This window comes from Mesocricetus auratus, unplaced genomic scaffold, assembly GCF_017639785.1.
Source record: "Mesocricetus auratus isolate SY011 unplaced genomic scaffold, BCM_Maur_2.0 Super-Scaffold_100022, whole genome shotgun sequence".
NCBI lineage: Eukaryota > Metazoa > Chordata > Mammalia > Rodentia > Cricetidae > Mesocricetus > Mesocricetus auratus.
This window is the reverse complement of record NW_024429203.1, coordinates 35,114,030-35,141,633: the sequence shown is the minus strand read 5'-3', so window position 1 is coordinate 35,141,633 and position 27,604 is coordinate 35,114,030. Positions and strand designations below refer to the sequence as shown.

The following is a 27,604-nucleotide window of genomic DNA, read 5'->3' as shown; positions in this document are numbered from 1 at the left end:
ACTCACAGAGATCCACCCACCTCTGCCTCCCAGTGCTGGGATTAAAGGCACGTGCAACCACCTCCAGGTGCCCCCCCCACCCAGGGTTTTGTTTGTTTGTTTGTTTTTCTGGATAGTGACTCTTATTTGCTCTTCCAAGACTCCTATGAAGTGAGAATGCTCATGACAGTCATTTCCCAAAAGAGGTCAATGAGGCACAAGGAGTAAGTAGCAGGCCAGGGTCACCGACTAACAGGGAAAGCAGGGACAAGAGCCCAGACAGGAGCTCCAGAAGCTGTGTTCTCAGCAGGAAGCCTGGCCACTCCCATAGCCACACCCTGCTCCCCTAGGTCCTTGGCTCTCTCCTGGTCATTCTCCTCACGGCATGCTGGGAGGAGGCACCTAGGAAAGAACAAGAGAACCTGCTTTAGAAGTGGCTGGGACGTGGGTCCTCACAGACAAGCAAGCAGAGGCTTGGAGCAGGGGAATGACTTGATCTGTGACGCACAGCGAGCCAGCAGTGGGGTGAGACTAGTCCTCACCCAGTGCTTTGGTCCATGCCTGCCTACTTCTTACCTGGATTTGGTTGCAGAGACAGGGCTCGGAGAGGGTTGAAGAAAAGCCAGAGGAAACCCTACCAACCACCCTTTCCCTCTCCTTTGCCTCCAACCTCAAGCCATGTGGACCGGTACATTCCAACCTCCCTCCCATGTGATACCATTAAAAAAAAAAGCCTAGGAGGGGCAGGGAGGGGCGATCCATTGACTTAAATGTTTAAATTAGCCTCACTTTGCTGAAAGCTGGGTGTCAGGATAAATCCTTTCCTACAGTGTCATCTATCTTTTCCTGAGTGGGAAGTTGGTGAATAAATGAATGTTCTTCATATATTATTATGGCTGACACAGCCAAGGCTAGGAGAGGCAGCTTGCAGTGATTAACGAGTAGATCTGGGCTAACAAGCAGGAGATTGGGCTCCTTCCCAGGCCTGGGGCCCATGCTAGGGTGAGGGGCTGCCTCCCAGACTTAGGGGGTTCCAGCTAGCTCTGGCCTGGATTGGGTTAGAAGACCTGGCTGCTTCCAGTTCCTCTCCACCAGCTCTTGGTCTCAAGGCAGCCTCTGTCTATGGCTGCCTCTCTTTACCCTTTCTCTATACCTTATCTTCAATCCTCTGGGACCTGAGGAAACATCTCTCTGATTGAGGGTCCTTGGAGAGAGTAGAACTTTGCATGAAACAACAACAAACCCAACAGTCCATGAGTCCTTTGCACCTACCTGGCACTGGGACATCAAAGACGTCTTGACTAGGTCTTCATCCTGACCAGTGAGCACACTGAAGCATAAGTAAGGAGTGCCGCCCCCTGCTCCTCTCCTCCAGGTCTTGGTGGCGGGGCAGCCTCTGCTCATGTGGTATTCCTATCATCATGCTTTGCTGTGGCTCACAGTGTCCTTTAGGGTCAATGGTCATAGTGCCTGGCCAGTGCCACATGACCCTGACCCCAGCCGTTCTTGTCATGGGGTTTTGGGTGTTCTTGTCATACCAGAGCCAGGAACCCTGAGGAAGACTGCCCAAAGAGATTTCCTCTGAGGTACAGTCCCAAACATCAAGTCACATAACTCCTGAGGGACCAGAAGGCCCCCTGGAGGGTATGACCCCTGAGTCAGGGATGAGAGTGCAGGGACTTTGGGGCCTCCACCTGTTCAAGGGCGGTGGTTCAAATCCCCCAAACTGGCATTTCTTTCCTACTGCTCCTACTCTTGTCTCACAGGCCGCAGAGTTGGGAGTCTGTATGCACCTGAATAGGAAGGATGGTGGCTGACCCCATGGGCTGTGTATAATGAATGTGCCCGAGTGTGCAGTGCATATGAGGGCATGTGGCAATAATGTCCTATGGTATACACACGTAGCAGTATACAGTGCCCTCCAGGGAAGCATCGGAGGGCGATTGTCCCCTGGAGCACCATGTCCTACTTAAGTGGTACCTTTGAAGTCATCTTTCAAGTTAGCATGTTCACATAGGGTTCTTAAGAGAGACTAATAAGCAGAAATAACAGAGAGCCAGACTGGAATGCTCTGAAGGATGAACACGGTCCTATACTCATCTTACCAGCTAGGGGCACTAACAAGGTCCAGCTCCAGCTCCAGCTTGGCCTTCTTTGGGGGGTGGTATGAAATGTTTGCTACCTTGTGTTCAGGGATGTGTTTGTGCTTCCCGTGTGTTGGTATGTGCCTTCTGAAGCTAGCTGATGAGTATGAACACAAGTGCTGCCCTGTATATATTATTGTAAATGTGTGTGTGGGAATTTATGGCCAACTGGGTCATTGTGTGTTCACTCCTTGTCTATGGCCATGTCTGCAAGTGTGGCTGTTGTATTGTCTGTGTTCTGTGTGCTGAAGAACATGTGCTCTAGAGACATAAGGCGTTGTCCAAACATGTAGAGTTATTTGGTGCCATGATAGGAGGATCCTGGGGAGGCAAGTGGGTTGAATGGGGCAGAGTCTGTCCTGGATCTTTTGTGTATTCCTTGTCACTAATGCCAGGCTCAGACCCTCCTAGTGAGCCTTTTCTCGGTCGCATTGTCCCTACAGAATGGAGAGGAGACTTGGTTGAAACTCTGGTGAAGAGACCCGAGCCTCAGTTAGACCTGAGATAAGGACATTGAAGTAGTTAAATGCTAGACCACATTGAGGATCCCAGAGAAGTTTTCTGGAGGAGGAGCTAATTGGGCCATGGGGGATGTCAGAGTGTTAAACCTTGCAGAGGGGAAGGAGGGTAACCAGCAAGGGCAGGCACTAGGCATGCTGAGGGAGGGCTGGGGTGGATCATAAGGCCCTTGAGCAGAGGTGACTGCAAAGCACCCAGCAAGGCTCAGGAGATACTGGTGAAACGCAACCAGTTAGGGAGTGTTCACGGGACCTCTGGGCGGGTGATGCGTGGGAAGCATTAGTTCAGTCCCAGCAGTATGAGCAGCATCGTGCCTGCTGCTTAAACGTGGCTGAGGTTATTTCACTTGTGCGTAGAGTGACAACCCAAAGTGGCCTGCTGGGAATGGACTCCAGGATGGATTTCAAAGCCTCTGATTCTTCCTCTCCATGCCTCAGTTTCCCCATAGGCATCATGAAGGTCTGGAAGAGAAGACCTAGGATTTGTCTACTCTATAAGTTTGGGGTCTGCTTTGAACCCTGGAGCTCCCTCTTGTGTGGGAGATTCCAAGCCTGGCCTTTGGAAGGAACCATCTCATCAGATCCCTTGGTCTTGCTCTTCCACAAGGCTAGTGTGGGGTCTGCCTACAGTTGGGCTGTAGCAGGACTGAGAGCTGTCATCTGTCATCTGTGAGAGGCATCTCCAGGCTCCTGAAGGGGACAGAGTAGGGCCTGCCTGAGCCTCTTTCTTCCTAGATGGAAAGAATTGATCTCTAGGGGGAGTTTATAACTCTGTATGGCAGAGGGAAATGTTCTATCTTCTGTACAGCCATGGACAGGTCTGAAAGTGTCACAACTACCTCTAGGCTGGAGGGCTGGAGGCCCCACTTTACAGATGAAGAAGTTGAGTTTCATGAAAGTGTATGAATCTCCCAAATGGACCAGAGCTCAGGGCTATGCTAGGTGAACTATTGCCCTCCTGACCACTCTTGTGACCTGGGAAGGGCAGAGAGAATGTCCTGATTTCTACGGGAACAGCCAGAGGCAGGGCATGGTGGAGGGAGGGCTGGGGCAGCCAGTGCTCTCCAGATTTATCAGAACCTCTCTCCAAGGACACCTAACTCAAGCCCCTGTTGGGACTGCCACCTGCTGTCTACCCCAAAGCCAGCTGTGCTACTCTGGGTGGAGCAGCCTGTCTTGCTGTCCCAGAGAGGCGGGCGTGCCTAATGAATTAATTAATGTTGGTGAAGCACTTGGAGATCCCAGGCTGAAAGGTGCTCAATACATGCAAATCAGAGTGATTGTTATTACCCATAATTATGGAATTTCTGCTGGAGAAATTATTCAGAAGAGGACGGTGTCTGGGCCAGCAGAGGGCCTGCCAAGATCTGTACTGCAGGGGTGGAGGAACCAAGCAACCGACCAATCAGATGACTTCCTTCCTCCCTCCCTCCCCCTCCCTCCCTTCCCTTCCCTCCCTCTCTTCCTCCTCTCCCCTCCCTTCTCCTCCCCCCTCCATCCTATGCCTCCTCCCCTCCCTCTCTCCCTTCCAATCTCCTTCCTTCACCTTCTTCCCTCTCCTTGTTCCCTCCTTCCTCTTCCTTCTTCCTCCCGCCAGGCTTCCTCCCACCCCTCCCTCTTCCACTTCCTCTCCCAGCTCTGGGCCTGCTGCCCACTCTCCCCACCACACATGCCTTCTTTGTCTTTCCTAGAGACAGGCGCCTGGCACCATTAGAAGGAAAGATTGGACAGTAGCCCTTTGAGTGATAGAGGGGAAATAGGACCTAGGGGTGGGGGTTCATTTTCCTCCCCATTAAGTGGGTCTTTGAGGGGTGTCCTGCACCCTTTGGGTGTGAGACACAAGTGTGGCAGTGCCCCTCTCTGGGTTGGCAAGCTTGATGTTGGGCGGCTTGGCCATATGATGTTTACATAAACATTGTGTGTGTGTGTTTGTGTATGCACACATGGTGTATGTGCGTTCCCAGCCCCTCCTCCCATCAGGCCGTGTTCTCAGTACGGCTTGGAGCCTTGGCTGAATTGCAGATTCTTGAGTGGCTGAGGCAGAACCTTCCCCATCAGTCAGAGTGAGTGGCCCGCATGCCAACAGTCCCTCGCAGCCAGTGCCCCCACACAGCAATCTAGTCAGGTTGTTGTTCTCCATAGCTGTCCCCTCTCAGCCTCTGTTCCTAGGCTTCCGGCCTTTGCCTCCAGCCCGGAGAGGGACACACACGCTCAGCACCACGGACAGCACACAGTTCACCTGGAGCCTCTATCTCTTTCTCGCAGAACATTCTCAACACCGCCTCAGAGGCCAATTTGACCCCAGCTCTGCTTGCATAGCTGAAGACACATTAGAGCCAGGAGAACGCTAGAGACATCCAAACACTCAGAGAAAGCTCAGTTTTACTACTGAACTTCATCTATTCATCCCCTACCGTGATGGGGGAAACTTTGAAGGGACTTGGCAATGTTGTCAGCAGACACACACAGCGTTTTCTGTGCTCCCATCTCTGTGGTAAGATCAGGGGTGGGGGCATCCAATTGCTGTTCCCTCCTGCACAGGAGACACAAAATAATGTCTCACCCACCACTTCAGGTGGGGTGCTGGGCACAGTACAGGCTGTCAACGGTGGGCTCGGCTCGGCAGTGCTTGTGAGACAGAACAGGGTCTTACAGGGTGGAGCAGTTAGGAAAAGCCCCCAGGAGGAGATGGCACCTAGGACTATAGAAAGGAGGGAGAAGCCACCTGGTCACTAAGGCTGTCATGGGAGGTGGTGAGAAGTCTTTGTGGGCTGAAGGCAGATGGCCACTGGGAGTTGGAGCATAGGTAGTGTTCTTGCAAAGGACTACTCGAGGTCCTGAGGTCACACAGCGACCAGGACATGGACACTGTGGCCTTGTCTCCCAGTTTCAGTGATGTTGCCTGGCTTGACGTCACCCCTCCTTACTTGGGGTCAGCCGATTTCATCTGTAAGTGACAATAGACTATGGTTTTCTGCAAGGGCCTTTGTGCCTTATCGCCCTGCTTGCATTCTTCACCACCCAGCAAGGCTCCTTTCCCTTCCTCAGCACTTGTCAAGAAGATGGGGCAGAGCCCCCGTGCCCTGTGGGAAGACTGGGCCAGAGAAGGGCCTCTTGCCGCCCATCAGTTGGTGCTGCCTTTGCCAGCTGCCTGAGTCACTTTGCTGGGCACCGTGGGTCTGTGTTTGCCTTTGGGTAATGAAATAATGTCCTCACCAAGAAGGGGCTTGGACCTCTGCCACTAGCTCAGCCACCTACTTTAGGATAAACGTCTTCACTGTTGGGCTTGATTTGGCTGAGTAGTGGGACTCTGGGAAGTGAATAGGATGGGTAGCCTGCTTGGAGGATGACTGTAGCTCAGATAACCAGGGCCAGTGATTTCTGGGGCACAGTTTCCTTCATTCTGTGTCCCCAGCAGGAGTTTGGAGAAACATATATCTGTGTTTTATTCCCCAGCTTTCTTAAGTGTAGACTTTGTGACCTTGGCCAAGGCACAGCTGACCTCTGAGTTCCAAGTAACCTTCCTTCGAAAATGGGACTTGGTCATACTTGCAGATTGAGAGGGTGCTGTTTGGCTTGGGTGACATGACAGATCTGGGTACTCGGCACACACCGGAATTCCAGTGTGCTGGTAGCTTGGTGGTTGCTACTGAGTCCCAAACCCTTTTTTTCTTCTTTTTTTCTTTTTTTACCTAGGCATTGTCCCACGTCTTATTCATATTGGGCATGCGAGCATTGCCACCTAGCTATGTGCCCTCTGCCCCTTAGGATGTGATCTTCTCCCCTCACCTCTGCCAGGGCCCAAGAGGCTGTGGGGCAGTTTGAATGAGTTGGAAGTGACCCTCCCCAGACTTTGGGGCTGGCATCTTCCTGTACACCCAGGGGAATGTTAAAAAACCAGACTGAGGCCCTCCCCTAGAAGCTCTTCAGGAGTGACTGGAGGTCCTCCCTGTCAACGCCAAGGCTTGCTTCAAGGTACCCCCACCATCATAGGCCTTGCCATCTCTCCCTGTTTGTGACTTCATAGCGCTCTATGTTTTCTTACATGTGTTGATAGTTTTCAGGGGTCTTAACTGGTGATGGTGATGGAGGCCACTGCCTCCTTGGCTCTGTGTCAGTACAGAGTACTCTGAGAGTGCTCACTAATGCTAACTGGGCAGGGGCAGACTTTGTCCTACTCTGCAGAGAAGGAAACTGAGGACTCCAGAGAAGATAGGGACACTCAGAGCCGTAGAATGGCATGCAGAGAGTTGTACCTGCCTTAGGATGGGCCAACCTGACACGCCCACTCTACTCTATGCCCTATAGACAGAGAGAGAGGGGATGTGTTCAGACTGTGTCCTCACAGTCCATAGGGTTCCACCCCAGCATATACCTTCTGGCTTTCCCTGACCTCTCTGATGCCTCCCGGCCTGGCTCTTGACAAGTTCCATCTCTGGTTCTGTGAGAAAAGGAGGGGACTCTTGCAGGCCAAAGTATTTCTTGCATTTACCAAACCTTGGCATGTAGTAGATGCTCAACTAGCACTTGCTTAATGGAGGGATGAATGGCATTGTGGGGATTAAATAATATTAAGCACTTGGCCCTCGATCAAGTATTTATTGAGTGACAAAACATCTTTGGGTAGAATAAAAGGGGGTGATGGGTGTCAAGTGTCTAGCTAAGCACATGGGAATAGCTGTAACAGTAATTGTTGACATTCATTCTTCTTGGGAAGGGTTGCAGGGGAATCATTGGGCCAGGGAGGGGAGAGAGACAGGAAGAACAGACACCGGGAGCTTCAAGGAAGAGGCAACTGTGGGAGGAGGCTGGTTAGCATTTGGGGGCCTTGACACCCACTCTGTGTAGAGCTGGAGATGCAAGCTCATGTGTGTGTGCACACGTGTGGGCGGGTGTGTGTGTGTAAAACAAATAACTGGAAAATGAATTTAATTATAAGGCACTTTTAATAGCTATTTATATTTAATCCTGCTAATTCTGTGTCTTGTGTAGCCAAACTGTAATTCTATTCTTCTTACTCATTTGCTCGTGTGAGTGGGAGACATAGGGAGAGGGAGGCGGCCCCAGAGGGAGACAGCAGGTGTCCTTCCCCACCCTGGGGTCAGACTCAGCCAGCTGCATACCCCGAGGGTTGGCAAGACTGTTGCAGAGAATATCTGGGATACTGGGCCCTGTCTCTCTCTCCAGGGAAGTTCTGGCTGTGCTTTCCAGCACTGGGAGAGTGGGGAGGGCAGCAAAGGAGAACATCCAGCTTCAAATTCAGGCAGACCCAGGTTCACCAATGCAAGATGTGCGCCTGGACCAAGGAGACTCATTCTCTCTGTCAAGTGGGCATGATCCCACCCTCTCTAGGGCTGTTGGGAGGACTCCATGAAAATAGCAGTCCTGTTCTAAGAAGACTCTCTTGAGATACTTATTCCTGAACTCATATTACTCTCATCTTTTCCCAAACTGGCAACCTTTGTGGGTTTCAACAACTCTGAAGCTCCCTACCAGCCTACTGTTCATTGGTCAAGAGAAGATGGTTGACTACCAGGATGGCCAATAAATGACCTGCCTCCCTTTTCAGGACTTGTCTGGGAATCTGGGCTGTTAGATGGTCTTTGGCAGGGCCTCAGAGAGGTTCAGGAGCAGCCTTCACAGGTGACAGTAAAGAGGTCCACTCAGCACTGTGGGAGTGGTGAAAGGAACATGTTTCTGAGAAGGGACCAGGGGCTTGGCCCACATAGGTGCTTCCTAAATGGTATCTTTGGGGAAACAGGATCAGGTGTCAGTGTCCTCTATCTAGGTCCCACTAAGCTGCAGAGACCCTGGGCAAGCTGGCAACCCTGTCTGAGCCTATCTGGACCACGAAGTCGGGTGTGGGTGATCGCGTAGAGAAACAGGGCCAGGTTCCAGTGAGGCGTTACCCTAGCATGGGCTGTGGGTGCTCCCTGGGGCCAGAGTGCAACAAAGGCATCGGAGCAGCCTGGGGCCAGCAGATGAGAATGGGCTTGGACCCTCGCTCTCTAGGCATGGGGCGGAGGAGGCATGAGGTTTCCTGGAGTAGGATGACTGGGAGGGTCAGCAGAGGTCTAGCCTTTCTCTACCTCTCCTCATGCTCCTTGGTTCCTGTTCACAGAGCAGGGCTTCCCTTTGGTGGTGAACACTTCTGGGTCCAGGACCATGGTAGGTTGGCCATGCCCACACGCTGGCCCTTGCTCCATAGAGATACTGCAAAGTGGATTTTTCTTTCTTGTTACAGAAGGGGAAACTGAGTCTCTGAGAGGCTCAAGGACATGGATTTGGGTTATTACCTGACTCTTTTTTTAATTTTTAAATTTAAATTAGAAACAAGGTTGCTTCACATGTCAATTCCAGGCCCCTCTTCCTTTCCCTCCCTTCCTCCCACCAACACCCCCAATATCCCCTCATTTCCCCCAGGGAGGGTGAGGCCCTCCATGAGTGTCCATAGTCTGTCATTTCATCCAGGGCAGGGCCTAGACCCTCCCCCAAGAGTCCAGGGTGAGAGTGCATCTCTCATTGTAGGATGGGAGCTCAAAGTCCATTTGTATACCCAGGATAAATACTGATCTACTGCCCAAGGCCCCATAGATTGCCCAGGCCTCCTCACTGACACCCACATTCAGGGGGTCTTGAACAGTCCCATGCTGTATTCCCAGCCACCAGTCTGGAATTCAAGAGCCAACCCTTGTTCAGGTCAGCTGTTTCTGGGGGTTAAACCAGCCCAGTCTTAACCCCTTTGCTCATCGTTCCTCCCTCTCTGACACTGGGTTTCTTGAGTTCAGCTCAGTGTTTAGCTGTGGGAGTCTGCCTCTGCTTCCATCAGTCACTGGATGAAGGTTCTGTTTCCCAGACTCTCTGGCTATGGGATTGTAGGCTGGCACTCCCCAGATCTATGTCTAAAATCCATATATGAGAGAATACATACCATGTTTCTTTTTGTGACTGGGTTACCTGACTCAGGATGGTTTCTTCTAGTGCCGTCCATCTGCCTGTCACCTGACTCTTAAGACAGTTTGTTTGCTCTTTGGAAAACTCTGCCGGCCTATGGAAGAGGTACAGGAAGTGCCCTTGTTCAGAGGGTGAAGTGATGTGAAAAACATGGCCTCCTTAGGAACGTCTCTGAGAGCCTGGACTCAGGAGGGCTTTACACCTCTGGGCACAACAAGCCCACCCCAAGGTCCTGCAGCCCCCATAGTAGCCTTGGCTAAGCACTTGTCGCCCAAAACCTCACTCTCCCCTCCTCCACCCTCCTTCTCTGTGGACATGGTGGTGGCAATGATTGAGTGTGTATTTCTCTCTGGGACAGTCACACTTTATTGAGAGACTGAACCCCGGGTAGAATGATGTTTCCTTTTAATGGTGACGTTTTAGGCATGGTGACAGTGTGGGTGGTTTGGTTTGGTGTCTAGTAGAGCCTCGGTTTCCCACTCCCCTCCCCCAGGCCCCCTAGTGCCTGCTCATGGGCAGGTCAGTGTTTCCTTAATTTGACGAGGGATTTATTCTGTGGAGCCCTGGAGTTGGTGAGCATTCCATGCAGGCAAGGCCAGCCTCTGAGCTCTGCCCCTGAAGTAAAGTAGAGGGAGGGCTGGTAGAATGGAACCTAAAGGTGGGTCTGGGGTCATGCTAAACCCTGAGTGTCCTCTGATGCTCGGCTATTAAGGTGGAAGTAGAAAAAGAGGACGCATGGGCCATACTGGGCATGGCGAGTGAACACGGTGAACCTGCTTGGGGGTCTGGGATTGGTGCTCTGGAAGAACAGTTGGTCAGGGTTTCTTCTTGGAGACACAGGAAGCTTGGGTTTAGAGGGTTTAGAGCAGTGGGCCTCAGCCTTCCTAATCTGTGACCCTTTAATACAGTTCCTCATGCTATGGTGACTCCCAACCATAAAATTATCTTTGTTGCTGCTTTATAACTGTAATTTTCCTACTGTTATGAATCATAATGTAAATATCTGTGTTTTCCAATGGTCCTAGTCAACCCTTGTAAGAGAGTCGTTTGACCCAAAGGGGTTGCGATCCACAGTTGAGAACAACGTTTTTAGAGCCTTCTGAAGGAGAGGCCATGAGGGTGAGATTGGAATCTGGCTTCTGCTTCTGCTTTCCTGTGTGTCTTTGGGTAAATCTGCACCCCCAGTTTTACCATCTGTAAGATGGGGTTTTGGTCTGTACCAGCCAATCACTGGACCCTTTCAGCACCTATTGTCCCTGATTTTGTGAAAACCTGGAGAAGGGGTAGGCCCGAGGTACTCCCTGGGGCCTGAGGTATTGAGGGGGTGGGAGGCAGATGTATTTACTGTTGTCTGCTGCAGCCAGCACGTTCATTAAGCATCTCTGAGATGGATACACCCCCCAGCTCACCTGGCACACGAGTCTCAGGGATTTATTTCTTCCCGAATGGTACCATCCATCATGCTAGCTCTGCTGCCAGCAGGTACAGCCAGCTCCCACCTGAGCTCCTGCAGGGCAGGGGCGTGTTATTTTCCAGGCAGGGCTCTCCTCCCTCACAGGAGAGCTTCTGTACCTGACCACCCTTCACTTTGGTGATGGGGTAGGTCTGCCTTTTAGGTGTACCGTAAGTCAGACACAGGTACAGGCTCCTCAGAGGGGTATGAGGACAACCAGAGCTGCTTTCCTGAAGGAGGTAGTAACACTGGATTTCAACCTAAAAAAAATAGTTGTGCAGGGATCAGGGAGAAAGGGGAGGAGATACCCAGTGCATGGGCTGAGAGAGAGGCGGGGCCATGCAGTAAACTGGCTGGCACTCTTGGTTCACGTCTACTCATAGGGTTCCTGGGCAATGCTTATTGACTCACTGATCCTCTCGCCTGTCCTCATGCTCTTCTGTTGCTTTAGGCCCAGGCGCTCCATACCTTTCCGGGTGGCCCTGGATCCGTCAGTGGCCATGTACTGCTCTCCACTCACACACGGTTGTTTGCCCATCCACCTCCTCCCCATCCCAATCCCTGGTCGATGCACAGGAAGTATGGCGACTAGGTGAATGCCACTTGTTTTTTTTTTTTTTGAGCCCCAAGACCCCTTTCAAGTTGTCCCAGCTTCCTGCATATGAGATGGTTGGCATAAGACCTGGCTTATTCTGGTCAAGTGGGTCTCCTCCTATACCCGGAGGGGTCTCCAGGCCTCTGAGGGCATCAGTGGGGTGCGTGACAGTGGGTATGGATGTTAGTGGGATGTTCGGAAGGTGGGAAGGCTTGGCCCAACTCTGATGCATTGGTTGGAGGATCCAGAGCATCTGTCCAGCTGTGCAGCATCGTCTGGCTGTGCATCCTTACTGCAACATTCACCAGCTCTGTGCGCTTGACCTTGCTGGAGGAGGTACTAAGCCTCTGTCTTGATTCCCCTCATGAAAGGGTCTACACTACAACGACTTCGTAGTGTTGCCCTGGTTAATGAGATCATGCTTGTGACATGCTAGATCAGTGCTAACTATGGAATAACTTAGAAAGGGAGCCAGGACTGCCAATCACAGTGAGTTGGGGAGTGGAGTGGCCTGTGGCTGGGGACTGGGTAGAAAACTCAGGGTCCAGGCTGATATGTATTTGATTCCAAAGCTCTGCTTGGGACTGTCCCAGTGCCTATTAGAGGCATCTGGTGTTCGGCCAGTGTCATAGCCTCCCTGGGGAGATTCTGGAGTAGGCTTTGCCCAAAGACTTCTCTTCTGAGGCACATTGAAGTGAGACCTTCTCTCACCTCTGGTTCCAATGGAACCCAGAGCACTGGCACCATACAGCAGGAGCGCAGAAACACTTTCCTGTTGGCTGTATGGTTTGGAAGACAAAGGGGGGACTGCCCCCAGGACTCTTAGCGTTCACTGCACAAGTCCACTAACTCCCCTCTTGTGTGCCTATTTGGGAGAACCCCAGTCCTGACTCCCAGAAGTACCCCAACAGCCCCCGATGTCCACCCAGCTGAAGCTCCTCTCCTGGGGAGCTGATAGTTTGCGCCCCACTGCAGTGGCAGCAAATCTCAGCCTTCTTCCTGCATGCAGCTGTCCTCCCAATGCTCGTTAAGGTGAGACTAAGTCCCCAGTCACCCGGCTCCCTGTCTTTACCTCTGCTTTCATAATAAACTGTAATTTAACTGTGGAAAGACTCTGGAGGCGAGAAAAGCAAAGTTGCTCCCCACTCTGCCCCAAGTGGGTTCTCCAGGTACCCTGGCCTGGGTCCTTTGTACCCTACTCATCCCTTTAGAAAGGCACAGGGTAAGCTGGCAATGGCAGTGCACATCTTTAATCTCAGAATTTGGGAGACAGAGGAATGCATATCTGAGTGCAAGGCCAGCCTGGTTTACAGAGAGTCTTCCAGGACAGCCAGGGCTACACAGAGAAGAGAAAACTTGTCTCGAAAAACAACACCAACAACAAAAAGAAAAGAAAAGAGAGGAAGGAAGGAAAAGTGTGTGTGTGTGTGTGTGTGTGTGTGTGTGTGAGAGAGAGAGAGAGAGAGAGAGAGAGAGAGAGAGAGAGAGAGAGAGAGAGAGAGAGAGAGAGAGAGGAGAGAGGCACAGGCACAGACTAAGGATCACAGGCTAGGAGGCTGAGCTCTGATTCCCTTTGCTCCCAAGTCTGGGTCCCCTCCTGTCCTTCTTCACCACCTGGGGGTGGGAGTTACACTCCTGCTTTTACACAGGATATGGTGGTTGGTGGTAGCCTCTGTCCCTTTGTCCAACCCCTAATGAGCTCTGGGTGCTTTTCCTGTAACAGGTGGGCAAATGTGCCAAAGGTAAGCTGGTGATGGGTGGAGAGAGAAGACAGGCTGAGGGAAGGGAGGAGAACAGAGGAGAAGGGGGAACCCTGCCTCTCCTCCAGGAGCCCCTTCTAGCCAGGAGATGAGCTGTGCAGGCAGCTGAGGCTGGATGCTCCACAGTGCTCCCACTGGCCAGCTTAAGTGCTTATTTCATCTCTCTTACCTTCCCATGGGCTCCATCTCTCTCATGCAGCTTAAGGAGGCTCTGTCCCTACTCATAAACCCAGAAGGGTTTCCTCCAGTTCCTTACTACGCCCCAGGGTCTCTTGTGAACCCATGGGGTTCATAGGATGAGCTGGCAGCAAGAGACTCCTTATGTGGGAACCGCCAGGGCTGGCTGCCCTGGCCACCAAGGCAGGTCTTCGCTCTTGGGTGGCCAGCTTCCCCCAGTCTCTGCCAAAGGTAAACCTTCAAGTCCCTGTCTCCTTCAACAGCATGCCATCCTTGGACTTAATTTTCCCTGACTATGTTGTGACCTCATCCTATCTCACGACTGAATCCAAGTTCACAGTTTGAGGTTTTCTGGCTGGAAACTCTGGTTTCTGTGTCCTGTTTGGCTACAGTGGTTAGCAGCTTTTGCCTTCACACAGGCCTGGGTTCTGTTCTGTCTCCACCATGAGCAACTCACCATAGATCCTTGGTTAGTTGTTCTAACTTAAGTCTCAGTTTTCCTCTGTAAAGGGAGATATAGGCGCCCATGTCAGAGCTCCTCAGAGGGCAGCTGGCCTACTGACAGTTCTCCACAAGGCTTTCTGTTTCTGCCTCTCTGCATATTGGTTGCAAGAGGCTGTGTGGGGAGCCTGGGTCTCCTCCCAACTCAGAGGCTTCTGAAACTGTGTCCAGCACCCCCCTTGCACTTGGCAGCACCTTTGACCCGCTCCAAGCTGGCATGGGGGATGGGTAGTTCAGCTAGGTTGGCGAGGTTCCTTGGAGCTGACCCTCTCCTTGGATTAGTCATGCAGTTACCCTGTGCCACAGCACCTTCTGCCTAATGTAGGGCCCGAACCTCTCTCTGCATCTGCCTCCTCACCTGCGCTGTCCCTTCCTCTGAACCTTGATCAGAGGCCCCCATGATCTCTGTTTCTGCTGAGGTCTTGGCAAATTTTCCAGGTCTGCATGGAGGCCAAAGTCTCTGCTCCCAGAAGCAGGGCAGGGCTGATTTGTACTGGTTCCTGCACCTCCAGGTCCCCCTGGTGCCTTTGGTCCCCAGGAGGCTGCTCAGGGAAGCTGAGGTGTAGGGTGTTTGCCTGTAGAACCGCAAGGTCAGATTGTTTGGCTCTTACTGCCAGCAGGAGCCCCGGGGAAGCACAGGCCATGGAGCTTCCTGAGTGGCTTTGTAGGGGCCTGGGATGAAATCATCTGGGAAGGAGAGCTGGGGGTTTTCCTGGGCCCACAGACCTTTGTCTCCCCTATATCCTGGATCCAAGGGTGTCAGAGATTAAAGCCAAGGATTGAGAACCAGAGAAGTTTCCAGACACCTACTGAGATAAGGGCTACCAAGGAAGCACTGAGCTGTTCTGTGAAAGGCGCCCTGGGTGTGACAAGGCCTGGCAGGAGAGACCATGTGAGGTGAGGCTTTGGATACTAACTAAACTGTGGATCTCTCTCCTTCTACAAGTGGAGTCCACCAGGCGAGGGGCCCCATAGAGTTGCGTGCTCCCCATGACATTGGAACCCTGCTCTTCCCCAGCCCGGTAGTCTAATTGTCCTCTGGCTTTCACTACAAGGACACTTCCTCAGGGAGGCCTTCCTTGATCACTGTCATACACTGGGGCTACCTGGCCATTCCTATAAAGCTCTTTCCAGTATGGCCATTGGGTGACGGTTGCCTTTGTCACCGGACTTTATAAGGTTCTTTAGGTCAGGGATCTTGGGGCTTGGTGGTCCCAGCTCTCATCCCACACTTACACAGATTAGATATGTACCAAACAGCTATGTGAGACGGACTGGACACCAGCTAAGGAGCTGCCGAGCAGGAAGAGGTAGGGCCGAGGGCTGAGGGGACCCTGGTGAGGTGTGCACAGTGCCCGGGTGCAGCGAGCTGGGCTCCTTTGTGTCATTACGTGGCTCTTTAAAGAGCTGTTTGTAGGAACAAAAGCCACACAGCTGCCAGTGCCTCAGTGGGCGGTTGGCCTGCTGAAGAGCAATGGACTGAACCAACTTGTCACCCCCTAGGCAGGCTGGTGACTCTGGGGGGTGGAGCCGACCATGAGGCTGGGGGCTGGGGGAAGCAGGGCCATTGTTGGGCCCAGTCCTGACCTCACCAAAACTATTTTTTTCAAACCTGCAAGAGAAAGGGGATATTTTTAACCTTGTTCCATGAAGGCATCCCAGGGGAGCAGAGAAGGAAAGGAGGCAGAAGCCAAGTTGGAGGAGGGGCCTAGAGCAGGGCTGGGGGCTTCCAGAGAGCCCCCAAGAACAGCTTTTCCCCCTTTGTCCCCAGCCTTGTTGAATTTTTTAAAAGCTCCAAACAGCAAGAGGGACAGTGGAGTTCATTATATCGAGTTATCTCCTCCGTTTCAGGCGAAGATCAATCTTCTGAGTCTTGCAGCTCCAAGGGGGAAGGGAAGAGAAAGAAAATGGGAGGCGAAGGAAAAAAACTCCCTGGACCAATTTCCGCTGGCTAACACGATTACCCGGCTGCCTGGCAGCAGCGCCAGCTGTTGGCAGGCATGCTGGCCCCCCGCCAGCCTCGCTCAGCTGCCGGCTGCCCCAAGGCTCCCTCCTGAGTGGGGTGGGTTGGCAGGTGTGAAAGCCCCACATGCCCCTTGGTATGGGCTGCTGAGTGTGGCATCCCGGGAATGCTGCAAGCCCCACTGGTACCTGCTGGCACCCGTTGCTCAGCCTATGCCATGGTGTCCTGCCATGATGAGTATGCTCTCTGACTCCTTCCCCCAGGAGACTTCTTCAGAGAGTAAAATCACAGAGAACTGGCTCCACTGATTTATCCACCCATCCATCCATCCATCCATCCATCCATCCATCCATCCATCCATCCATCCACCCACTCACTCAACAAATAGTTCCTGAGCTTTCATTTGGCAGCACGCAGTACACAAAGATACCCAGAGGCAAACAAGGTGTCTATGGTCTGTGTTAAGAAGGGGACAGACAAGGGACAGGGACACATATATACAAGCAGGACGAGGCCAGGTGGGATAAATGCTATGAAAGTGAGTGGTTGGTGTGTACAGGCGTTTTACTCAGGGGCTGCGGGGAGGAGGGAGACCCCATCTGAGGGAGGACAGAGGCCGTGGAGGTGGGAAAGGAGTTGCGAGGGTGGAACAGGCCCCGGGGCTTTAGGAGGAGGTTGCTGGGATGGGACAGCCATGGCAGGCTGTGCCTCCACTGTGCTGGTTTGAATTGTTGTCTGTGTGAGGTGCCCAATTCCAGCAGAGGCAGAGTGGGGGCAGAAGGCGGCTGAGTAGCCAGGGCCTGGATGTGTTTGAGGAAAGCATTGACAGTGGCTGGTGACGGCTTGGGTGTGGGCGTGTGGGATAAAGGAGAGTCAAGGTGGAGGGAGATGTAATTTTGGGTTAAAAATGAAGTGTTCTGTGTTGGACAGAGCTGTTAGGAGAGTAAGCAGAGATGACAAATTGGCTTCTGGCGCTGGAGCTATGCTCAGGAGACTGGAGCTGTGCATAAAGCCCAGACCTGTGAAACCAGCCAAGGAGCGAATGGCCAGCAGGGGGAAAAGGGACCACAGACACTGTAGTCCGATGCTTGAAGTGAGAGAGTTGGAGGAGGCTAGTCCTGGGAGGACAGAGATAAGTGTCTCCACGTGCAAGAAGCCATCAGCACATCAGACACTGTCCAGATCTTGGGGACCAGGGCATAGAGCACGACCATTGGTCTGGCCAAACAGCTTTCTGGGCATCTTGATATGACAGTCTTGTGGACTGAAAGAGACTGGAGCCTAGCTCCAGAGAAGGATGCAAGACACTGGCCAGAACTGCACTGAAGACTGCGAGAGCTGAGAGTTGAGTCTTCTCCATTCCTCCCCACTCCCTCCCTCCCTCCCACCCCTCTCTCTCTCTCCCTCCCTCCATCCCTCCCTCCCTCCTTCTATCTAAGTCTCCCTTCCATATAACTCTTTCCTTTTAATATCTCTGATTTGTAGGGGTTTTTTTTCTTCTGCAAAATGGCAGTCTCAGATGTCAATGGATCTCCATGAATAAGAGTCTCACTGTGTAGCTCTGGCTGTCCTGGAACTCACTCTGTAGACCAGGCTGGCCTTGAACTCACAGAGATCTGCCTGCCTCTGCCTCCCAAGTTCTGGGATTAAAGGTGTGCACCCAGCTGGAACTAATCTTAAATACATGCTCTCACGGGGAATTAGATATCAGCACAAGTAAGTTTTTGGAGGGCATTCTGGCAACAAATAGAAAAATTTAGAGTGTATATCCTTTGACCGACCCTTTGAGAACTTGCCTGGAGAAATGCTTGCATATGCACACAAGGATGCGGGATTTCCCACGTACCCACCACTCAATAAGTAATGCTTGAAACAGAAAGGTGGCACCTCCGGGCGTACATCCCTGGAGTTCCTGGTCATCTGGAGAGGATGTGCCCCCTTGTGGAGGAGCACAGTGTAGCCTGTGAGGCACTTGAGGCCCCTTGGCAGTGTCCGCTTGCTCTCTAACCAGAAATGCTTGGGCACACCAGTATCCTGTAGTGCAGTGGTTCTCAACCTTCCTGATGCTGCGACCCTTTAATAAAGCACCTCATGTTGTGGTGACCCAAACCATAAAATTATTTACTTGCTATTTCATAAACATAATTTTGCTAGTTATGAATTGTAATGTAAATATCTGATATGTGACCTCCAAAGGGGTCACCATGCACTGGATTAGAAGCACTGCTCTAGAGAACAATGGACTGGGTGGTATCATGTAAAAAGATGTACTATGGAGACCAACCGGGTTAACACGTGGAGCTCTCAGCCTGCTGTGTGGTGCATAGTAGGGGCTGAGTGAGTACAAGTAATGCTTGATGCTCTGTGAGAGCATGGAAAGATCTATAATACACTGTGAAGAGCACAGGAGCTCTGTACCCCAGTGTAGACTGTGTGTGCTCCTCTCTACAGGAGCTCTGTACCCAGTGTAGAGTGTGTGTGCATCTCTACAGATCCACATGTACCCAGTGTAGACTCTGTGTGCATCTCTACAGATCCACATGTACCCAGTGTAGACTGTGTGTGCTCCTCTCTACAGGAGCTCTGTACCCAGTGTAGAGTGTGTGTGCATCTCTACAGATACACATGTACCCAGTGTAGACTGTGTGTGTGCATCTCTACAGATCCACATGTACCCAGTGTAGACTCTGTGTGCATCTCTACAGATACACATGTACCCAGTGTAGACTGTGTGTGTGCATCTCTACAGATCCACATGTACCCAGTGTAGACTCTGTGTGCTCCTCTCTGCAGGTGCACATGTACCCAGTGTAGACTCTGTGTGCATCTCTACAGATACACATGTACCCAGTGTAGACTGTGTGTGTGCATCTCTACAGGTGCACATACACCCAGTGTAGAGTGTGTGTGCATCTCTACAGATACACATGTACCCAGTGTAGACTGTGTGTGTGCATCTCTACAGATACACATGTACCCAGTGTAGACTCTGTGTGCATCTCTACAGGTGCACATACACCCAGTGTAGACTCTGTGTGCTCCTCTCTGCAGGTGCACATGTACCCAGTGTAGACTCTGTGTGCATCTCTACAGGTGCACATGTACCCAGTGTAGACTCTGTGTGCATCTCTACAGATCCACATGTACCCAGTGTAGACTGTGTGTTCATCTCTGCAGGTGCACATGTACCCAGTGTAGACTGTGTGTGCATCTCTACAGATCCACATGTACCCAGTGTAGACTCTGTGTGCTCCTCTCTGCAGGTGCACATGTACCCAGTGTAGACTCTGTGTGCATCTCTACAGATACACATGTACCCAGTGTAGACTGTGTGTGTGCATCTCTACAGATACACATGTACCCAGTGTAGACTCTGTGTGCATCTCTACAGGTGCACATACACCCAGTGTAGACTCTGTGTGCTCCTCTCTGCAGGTGCACATGTACCCAGTGTAGACTCTGTGTGCATCTCTACAGGTGCACATGTACCCAGTGTAGACTGTGTGTGCTCCTCTCTGCAGGTGCACATGTACCCAGTGTAGACTCTGTGTGCATCTCTACAGATCCACATGTACCCAGTGTAGACTGTGTGTTCATCTCTGCAGGTGCACATGTACCCAGTGTAGACTCTGTGTGCATCTCTACAGATACACATGTACCCAGTGTAGACTGTGTGTTCATCTCTGCAGGTGCACATGTACCCAGTGTAGACTCTGTGTGCATCTCTACAGATCCACATGTACCCAGTGGAGACTCTGTGTGCTCCTCTCTGCAGGTGCACATGTACCCAGTGTAGACACTGTGTTCATCTCTACAGGTGCACATGTACTCAGTGTAGACTCTGTGTGCATCTCTACAGATACACATGTACCCAGTGTAGACTCTGTGTGCATCTCTACAGGTACATATGCACCCAGTGTAGACTCTGTGTGTGCATTTCTGCATGTACACATGTACCCAGTGTAGACTCTGTGTGTGCTCCTCTCTACAGGTGCAAGTATATCCCAGAGGGCACTCAGTAGCTCTGAAAATTTGTCTAGGACAGGAGTTTGTCTCTTGTCCTTGATTAGTGAAACAATACTCTGTAATAATGGAAATTTAGATTTTGGGGAGTTTTGTTGTTTGTTTGCTTTGAGACAGAATTTCTCTGTGTAGTTCTGGTTGTCCTGCAACTCACTCTGTAACCCAGGGTGGCCTTGAATTCAGAGCAATGTAGGTTTCTGCCTTCCCAGTGCTGGTATTAAAGGTGTGCACCACTACAACCTGACTTGGAAATTTAGATTTTTACCTTCTCCTAGAAGTCTTCTGGGACTGCACCAGCCCAGAGCCATTTACTGTGTTTGGAAAGCACACCCCTAGTGCTGCTTTGAGTTTGATGTGAGTGTGCACGCAGGTGTGTGTGTATGAGTGTGTGTGTGTGTGTGTGTGCATTTTCAGCCTATGAACTTCTTGAGTCTAGACTATATGCTTTGCAGGTATATGTTCCAGGTACATACAACTAGGTACTTGTTCAAAACCAGACGTTGTTCAAAGGGGACCCCAGTTGGCAGTACTAGCACCCAGGGGAGCCTGCTTGAAATGCAGATTCTCAGACCCACCCAGGACCTGTGCTCAGAAACTCCAAGGTTGGCAGCAAACTGTGTTGGATGTACCTGCTTCTGCTGGGTAAAGGGCCAACCCAGAGTCACAGGGTGAGCCAGTGACAAGCTGAATTAGACTGGGTGAGGATGCCAGGCATATGCAGGCCTTAAGGCTCTATTCCTGCTAACTCTCCTGGGCTCCTTTGGACCATGGCCACACCTGGTGTCGAGGGGGAATTTGAGGACCAGCCCTTTGTGTTCAGGTACCACACAACTGTCCTTGTTGCTGTGGGTAGTCCCGGTGAGCTGGGGTGGGTGGGGGCTGCTCTCCTCGTTCACATATTTCAGGGCAGATGTGGAGCCTGGGCTGGCCTGAGCAAGCCCTCAGATCCCAGTCAGCAGCAGCTCTGGCCTGGAGTCTGCACAGTCTCTCCTCTTGCCTCTTCTGCCCCTGGGCACGGGAAGTTCAGGCTAAACAAGGGTTTGGGTGAGGCACACTGCAGGGTAGGTCTGGGTGTCCACTCATCTCTTCCCTGGTGTTTCTCTGCAGGAGTCCTGCTGAGGAGCTGAGAGACTGGAGTGAGGCCTGACAGAGGTGAGTCCTTAGTCCCCTGTTGTCCTGTCTCCTGAAGGCTGCTTCTGTTTCCTCAACCATGGTGGTGGTGGGGGGAGTTGCTGAGTTATTGAGTGAAGAAGAGGGCAAAGTTTGGAAGTCAGCTTGGGGGCGGGAAGTGGCTCATAGTCTACTGAGGCCAGGCTTATGGGTGATCCAGGCCCTGTGGAAGTCAGGACACCAGCCAGCAGCAAGGCCTCTTTTAGGGGGAGAACAGAGCTGTGAGCCTGCAGGTAAGAGTAAGCCAGGCGGGGAAGTTGGGGCTGGGGCTTGTCTGGCTGTCAGACCCTGGCTTTGTGTGTGTGTGTGTGTGTGTGTGTGTGTGTGTGTGTGTGTGTGTGTGTGTGTGTGCTGAGATCAGTAAGCTCTTTGAGGGTTCCATTTTCTTTCTCACCAGCACTGCTGGCCTAGGGTGTGTGTGTGTGCATGCGTGTGTGTGTGTGTGTGTGTGTGTGTGTGTGTGTGTGTGTGTGTGTGCTGAGATCAGTAAGCTCTTTGAGGGTTCCATTTTCTTTCTCACCAGCACTGCTGGCCTGGGGTGGGTGTGTGTGCGTGCGTGTGTGTGTGTGTGTGTGTGTGTGTGTGTGTGTGTGTGTGTGTGTGCTGAGATCAGTAAGCTCTTTGAGGGTTCCATTTTCTTTCTCACGAGCACTGCTGGCCTGGGGTGAGGCAGTCAGCAGACTCATGGCAGGTGCTTTGCTGAGTCCCTGTCTGGACTCCCAAGACACTCCTGCAGACTTTGGGTTTTAATTTCTCATCAGAGTCCAAGTGTGTCTGCTGAGTCAGCCTTACTTCCACATGGTGAGCCAGCAGAGGAGACTATGGAGGTAACTCCCAAGCCTGGTAGGGGTGACTAATGTCATGAGCTGAGGGTCAGGTTTCACACCTCTCTGTGACCCCCCTCAATTTTCTGTTGGGTCAAAGGAGATTTCTGAAAATTAATCCTCCTGGATGTTACTCTGTGTAAAGAAGGTCATGCACACAGTTGGTGCTCAATAAACAGTAAAACACACACTCACCAGTTGCTAAGCAACTGAGGTGTGGGAAGAGAGTGATGACTTGAGGGTCAGGGAAAGCACAGCCTTTGGTAGCTGAGGCCTCTGCCAGGGCCTATCACTCCAGAGCAGAGATTTGCTCTGTGGAGGGATCCAGGCTGCCTGCCTGGAGGAGGGGCAGTAATTGTTACTAATTTGCATGCTCAATCACCTCTTTTTAAGTTTTCAAGAAACCTTTCCAGACTTTAATTAGCTCATTCGTCTTAGCAACAACAATCTCAGGAAGGAGGAGTTTGTTCCCTTCTTAGAGGTGGGGGAGCCAAAGCTGTGGGTAGGGAAGGAACCTTGTGGTGGGGCAGGCTGAGGCCTGGGCCCCTACTCCTGGACCCATCGTCCAGACTTGGACTCTTGGGGGGGGGGCACTGGGGCTGCTGTCAGGTCCTAGAGACAGTGGAGATGCACAAGGGACCAGGCCATAGCCAGAAGGGAACTTCTGTCCTTCACAGATGTGACCTGCTTGTCTCTCCTCTGCATTTGGGCCCTGCCAGCCCCTCCTGCTGTAGTGTGCCTCCTTTGATAGGCCATTCTGCCTCTTTTGATAAGTCACCCTTGGTGTCCCTTCTTAGGGTGGGTGAACAGGCCCAGTCCTGCTTAGTTGGGTGAGCTCAAGCTATTGGTACTTGTCCCAGGTGGGGCTGGCTGACCACTATTTATGGGGAAGGATGGAAATGGGCAGGGAGGTCACGTGAGGAGCCCACAAATGTGTGGCATTTGGAAGCATGGATATCGTGTGGGGCAAGGGAACAGGGAAGAGGTGGGTTCGAGTCTACAGGGCTGTCAGCATTGCTGGATATGGCTTCGGAGCAATTAGTGGGCTGGCCCCAGGAGACCTCTGAGATAGAGAAGACTGCACGTTGGACAGTGCCCAAGTGAGCATGTGTGTGAGAGTGGGCTGAGGGAAGCCTGGGAAGAGATACTATGGAAATCCAGGGCGGTTACGTTAACATCAGCTAGGGCAAGAGGAGAAGTGTGGGGCATATGGGTGTGTGGCTTCCCCCTGCAGTCACGGCTGGGCCTGAGCTGTGCCAGGGTTGGACAGTGCCCTGCATTGGTAGAGCCACACACGTTCCACAGGTGGACACCTGTCTGAGGGGACCAGAGTGTGAGGGTTTTGACAAGGGGAGTTTGATACAGGCAGCTGAGCCCAGGAGGGTCGCCGGTAGGATTGCTGGCACTCCTGACCCCAACCTTGCTACGTGGCTTTCCTGGCCTGACCCTTTGTGTGGGTCTGAGCTGCTGACCTGAGGTAGAGTCACATTCCCTGCTTGAAAAGGAACAGAGCAGCGGAGGAGGGTGTCAGGCCAGTGTGCTACATTTTTAGCTTTAAAAGCTTATTCTGTGTCTGCTTCAAATGCTACTTTTTTTTTTGGTTTTTACCTCAATTCCCCCATCCCAGCAGGGAGACCCCATTGTCCTTTCCTGACAGGCCTCCAGGGCTGGGCTTTTCCAAGGTCTGGGAGGATGGAGGGGAATCTGAACTGCGCAGCCCAGCGGGCAACCCTCAGGCTCTAGGCCTGACTACCTGGCTTCATACTGTTGCCACTTATAAGCTGGGTGACTGTGGGTGTGTTTCTGAGAGTCTCTGTGCATCAGTGTTGCACAAGAGGTCTTCTGTTATCTGTGTGTCTGCAACAGAGCTGTTGTCACTGCCAGCATTGGTGGGCATCAGGGTCAGTTCCGGAAGGAGTGAGTGATGTGTGTGGGTCATCACCTTGGGTACCACGGTTTTGGTGGGAAGGTGACTCTTGCCTCTCTGCTTTCCTCTTGGTGTAAGTTGCTAGGAAGATTCCATGAGCACTTGCTAAGCAAGAGGTTCATGGCGTAAGGCTGGCCAGCACTTGTCCTTTTAGGGACAGATGTTCTCAACCAATAAGGTAGAGGTGACACAAAAGGGTGGAGTCTGATGGCAAGATGGAGAGACTCCTTTTCCTGGGTACAGAGAGGTGTCCTGGTGATATTGGGAGGGGTTGGGGGGGTTGAGGGGGTCTGACCCATCGAGGAGGAGAAGAGGGAGAAGAATGACACATTTCGCATCCCACCCAACCTGGGCTCTTCACACATCATCTGTTCCTCATGGGATGAGGGTTTCCCACATGTACAGTGGGGGCACCAGACATGTGGGGAAGGTGCTGACCCCAGGGGTGAAGAGCATTGAAGCCATCCAGGTCCTGTGCTTCAGGGCCCCAGGAACAAACGCAGTTCTCACTTCTGGCTCTAGGTGTCCCAGATAGGGACCTGCATGGATGGGGATGGACCTGTAGGGGTGGGGGTATGCTCTTCCTTCTCAGTAGAAGTACTGAGCAGTGGGCAGCTTTCTTCCATCTCCTACAGTGTGAGTCTGGGTAGCCGCCGCAGCCTAGCCTGGTACCTGGGTCCTGGTGCTCTCCCTGTACCTGCCTCCTCACTCTGCCCAGCCCTCACCACCTGTCTCCCAGGAGGGAGAGACACCCTGGAGATGCAGGAAGCTGCTGGAGGATAATAAAAGTTATGGCAGTGCATGTCAAGTGTGGCCAAGCATCTTTCTCCTGTCACCTTCATTCTGCAGCAGAGGAAATCCAGACCGGAGGAGTAGAGTGACTGGCCCAAAATCACACAGCTGACCTGGGTGAGGGAGGGGCCACGGGGGGCCCACTGCAGTCCAGGTTTTGCCCTCTGGACAGTTCCTGGATCCACCTTTTCCATTTCTGCAGTGGCCATGCTCCAGAGAGGCACTGGACACCCCTTATGTGAGCTCCCCTGCCACAGGCCCTTTCTGACCCATGTTGCAGATGTGCAAGCTGAGGCCAGGAAGGCACCCAGGCTTTTCTGAAGTCAGTCTGCCATTCATCTTCTTGACCACTACTCCAGAGTATCTCGTGACAGTCCGGCCAATCCTTCCACGGCTACAATTGGAGTATATGTGTCCCATGCTCCCCCAGGCCTGGGGACTGCCTCTGCAACTAGAGAGAAAGGGGAAGCAGGCTGTGTAAACAGGCAGAGGCAGGGTCAGTCTCTGCACTCGGTGGGGGAGATGCAGGGACATCCTGTTCTCTCTGCTGTCCAAACCACCAAGGTGAGGTGGGCAGCCGCTAAGAGTCTGCCCTGTGACCTTGCTCTGTAGCCCGGCTCCTGTGTAGGCATTGTGTGCCCTCAGGTGTAGGATTTGAAGTCTCTGTCTCCATTTCTGCATCTAAAAGGGAGAATGGTAGTAGTACTCACCTTGCAGGGCTTCTAGAAGATTGTTAGTGAGCTTGGAGGAGCAATGACAGAATGTCAGAGACTAGGCAATGTGCGTCTGTGTGTGTGTGTGTGTGTGTGTGTGTGTCTGTCTGTCTGTCTGTCTGTCTGTCTGTCTGTCTGTCTGTCTGTTGTGTCTATGTAGGTATATGCACTCTTAAACATGGAGTCCAGAGGTCAATGTCAGGTGTATTCCTTGACCACTCTACGCTTTTTGTTTGTTTTGTTTGTTTGAGACAGGCTTTTCACTGTACCTAGAGCTATTTTGGCTGGGCTAACTAGTTACCAGGCTCTAGGGATCCGCCTATCCATCTCCTCGTGGAGTTACAAACATCATGTCTACCCTTTACATGGGTACTGTGAACCCAAACTCAGGTCCCGATGTTTGCACAGCAAGCACTTTCCCCACTGAGCCCTCTCCTCAGGCTGCGACTAGGTTATGCATTGATCAAGAAAGAGATGTAGCTGAGCCTGTTTGCATGGACCTGTAATCATTGCTGTTTAGAAGCTGAGGCAGGGGGATCAGGAGCCTGAGTGAGTACAGATCAGCCGGGGCAACTTGTTGTCTCAAAATAAAATAATATTAAAAGAACTGTGGATATAGATCAGTAGATGAGTGCTTGTTTATCATGTACAAGAGCCCTAGGTTAATCCTCAGACACCCAAAAAAAAAAAAGATCTATTTTCTATAGTTCTGGAGGCTAGGATGTCAAAACCAAAGGGGCTTGGAGACTAGAGATAGAATTCAGGGGTAGATTACTTGCTAGCATCGGGATTTAATTTCTAGAGTAAAAACAACACATACACCGGAGATGGGCTTCTTTTCTGCTGTGTCACCCAAAGGAGCGATCCAGAAAGGCACGCGCCCATGACTATGACAACTCTCAAAGGCTCTGATTCCACACAGTTGCTTTGGGAATCATTGCCAACACGGGGACTTTAGGGACCCATCCAAGTCACAGCATTCCCTTCTGGCTCCCCAAACCCAGGCTTTTCCTTATATGAACAGTGCACTTCCTCCATTTCAAGAACCCCAACTTGTTCTTGGAATGTCCCTGTGTCAGATATGAACAAGACACAGGAACAGCCCATCCGAGGCAGTGTCTGCCATCCCTGGGGAGATGGAGCAAGTGACCCACTTGCAAAGCACTGTAAGGGACAGGTCTCCAGTAGACACTGCATTACCAAAAGGAGAAGTAAGCATAAAGAAGCAACTGGTCCCAAGTGAGTCCAAAAGCCACCAGGAAATCATCTTTCCATTTTCAAGCTGGGGAGTAATCTCCTTTGATGTCACTTGCCACATCCTGGTGTGCTGGGGCTGGGGTTGGGCTTCTAAAGCTTCCGGCTGCCTTGTCTGGATAGCTTTGCTCCAACCAGCCAGCCACCGTCACAGGTGGTGTCTCATGCCTGTGGCTTCTCCATGCTGGGGCTGGCTGCACTCTAGTGGTGCTTTGGCCCCAGGTGACTGAAATCTGCCTCACAGCCTCTTCTGTAGTCATTACCTGAACTGGAGCTCTCGGGGGGGGGGGGGGGGCTTCACCCTTGTGACTGACTCCTGCCTGGGTCTCCACAGCTTTTGCATTCTATGTGAATATTTCCAAAGCTGTGTCTTGTGCCTTCTGGAGTTGAGTCATACCTGGGTCCCCTGGAGACATGACTGGGTTCGTGCTGGTATTCGGTTAGAAGAGGTGGCGCAGGGCTGTCAGGCTGAGGAGTCTCAGGTTTACTCCTGCCTCCCTCTGGACGCTCAGTTCACTCTTCCCACCACCTCTTCCTTCCTGCTTTCTGCAGCATGGCCCAGCAGATGTCATGCAGAACCCTGAGCGCTTCAGTGCCCTTACTTCTTCTGTCGAGCATCATAGTCCATTGTCCTTAGGTCCACCACCCACGAAGTCCTAGGACACAGACACAATCCTTACTGTAACCAAGGCAGCTTTTCCATGGCCCCAGAGCCCCTGTCTCTGTTCCCTCAGAGATCCTATCAGCATGGTCCTTCCCATCCATGTTCTGTAGCACTCAGCGCCATTCCGCTCCCCATTTTCTGTTCTCTTCATGAAAATGAAGGCCCTTCCTGGCCTCTTCCTGGCCTCTTCCTG

At 52.0% G+C, this 27,604-nt stretch overlaps 1 protein-coding gene across 7 annotated transcripts in view; it reads left to right on the top strand.

The window, feature by feature from the left end:
* Positions 1-27,604, top strand: part of Lingo1 (leucine rich repeat and Ig domain containing 1) — a 181,200-nt gene that overhangs the window by 51,750 nt on the left and 101,846 nt on the right. For all 7 annotated transcript variants that reach the window (XR_005870264.1, XM_013112963.3, XM_040729781.1 and 4 more), the window contains one exon: positions 21,175-21,219. The gene's annotated coding sequence lies outside the window, so the exon portion shown is untranslated. The remainder of the gene's footprint in view (positions 1-21,174; positions 21,220-27,604) is intronic.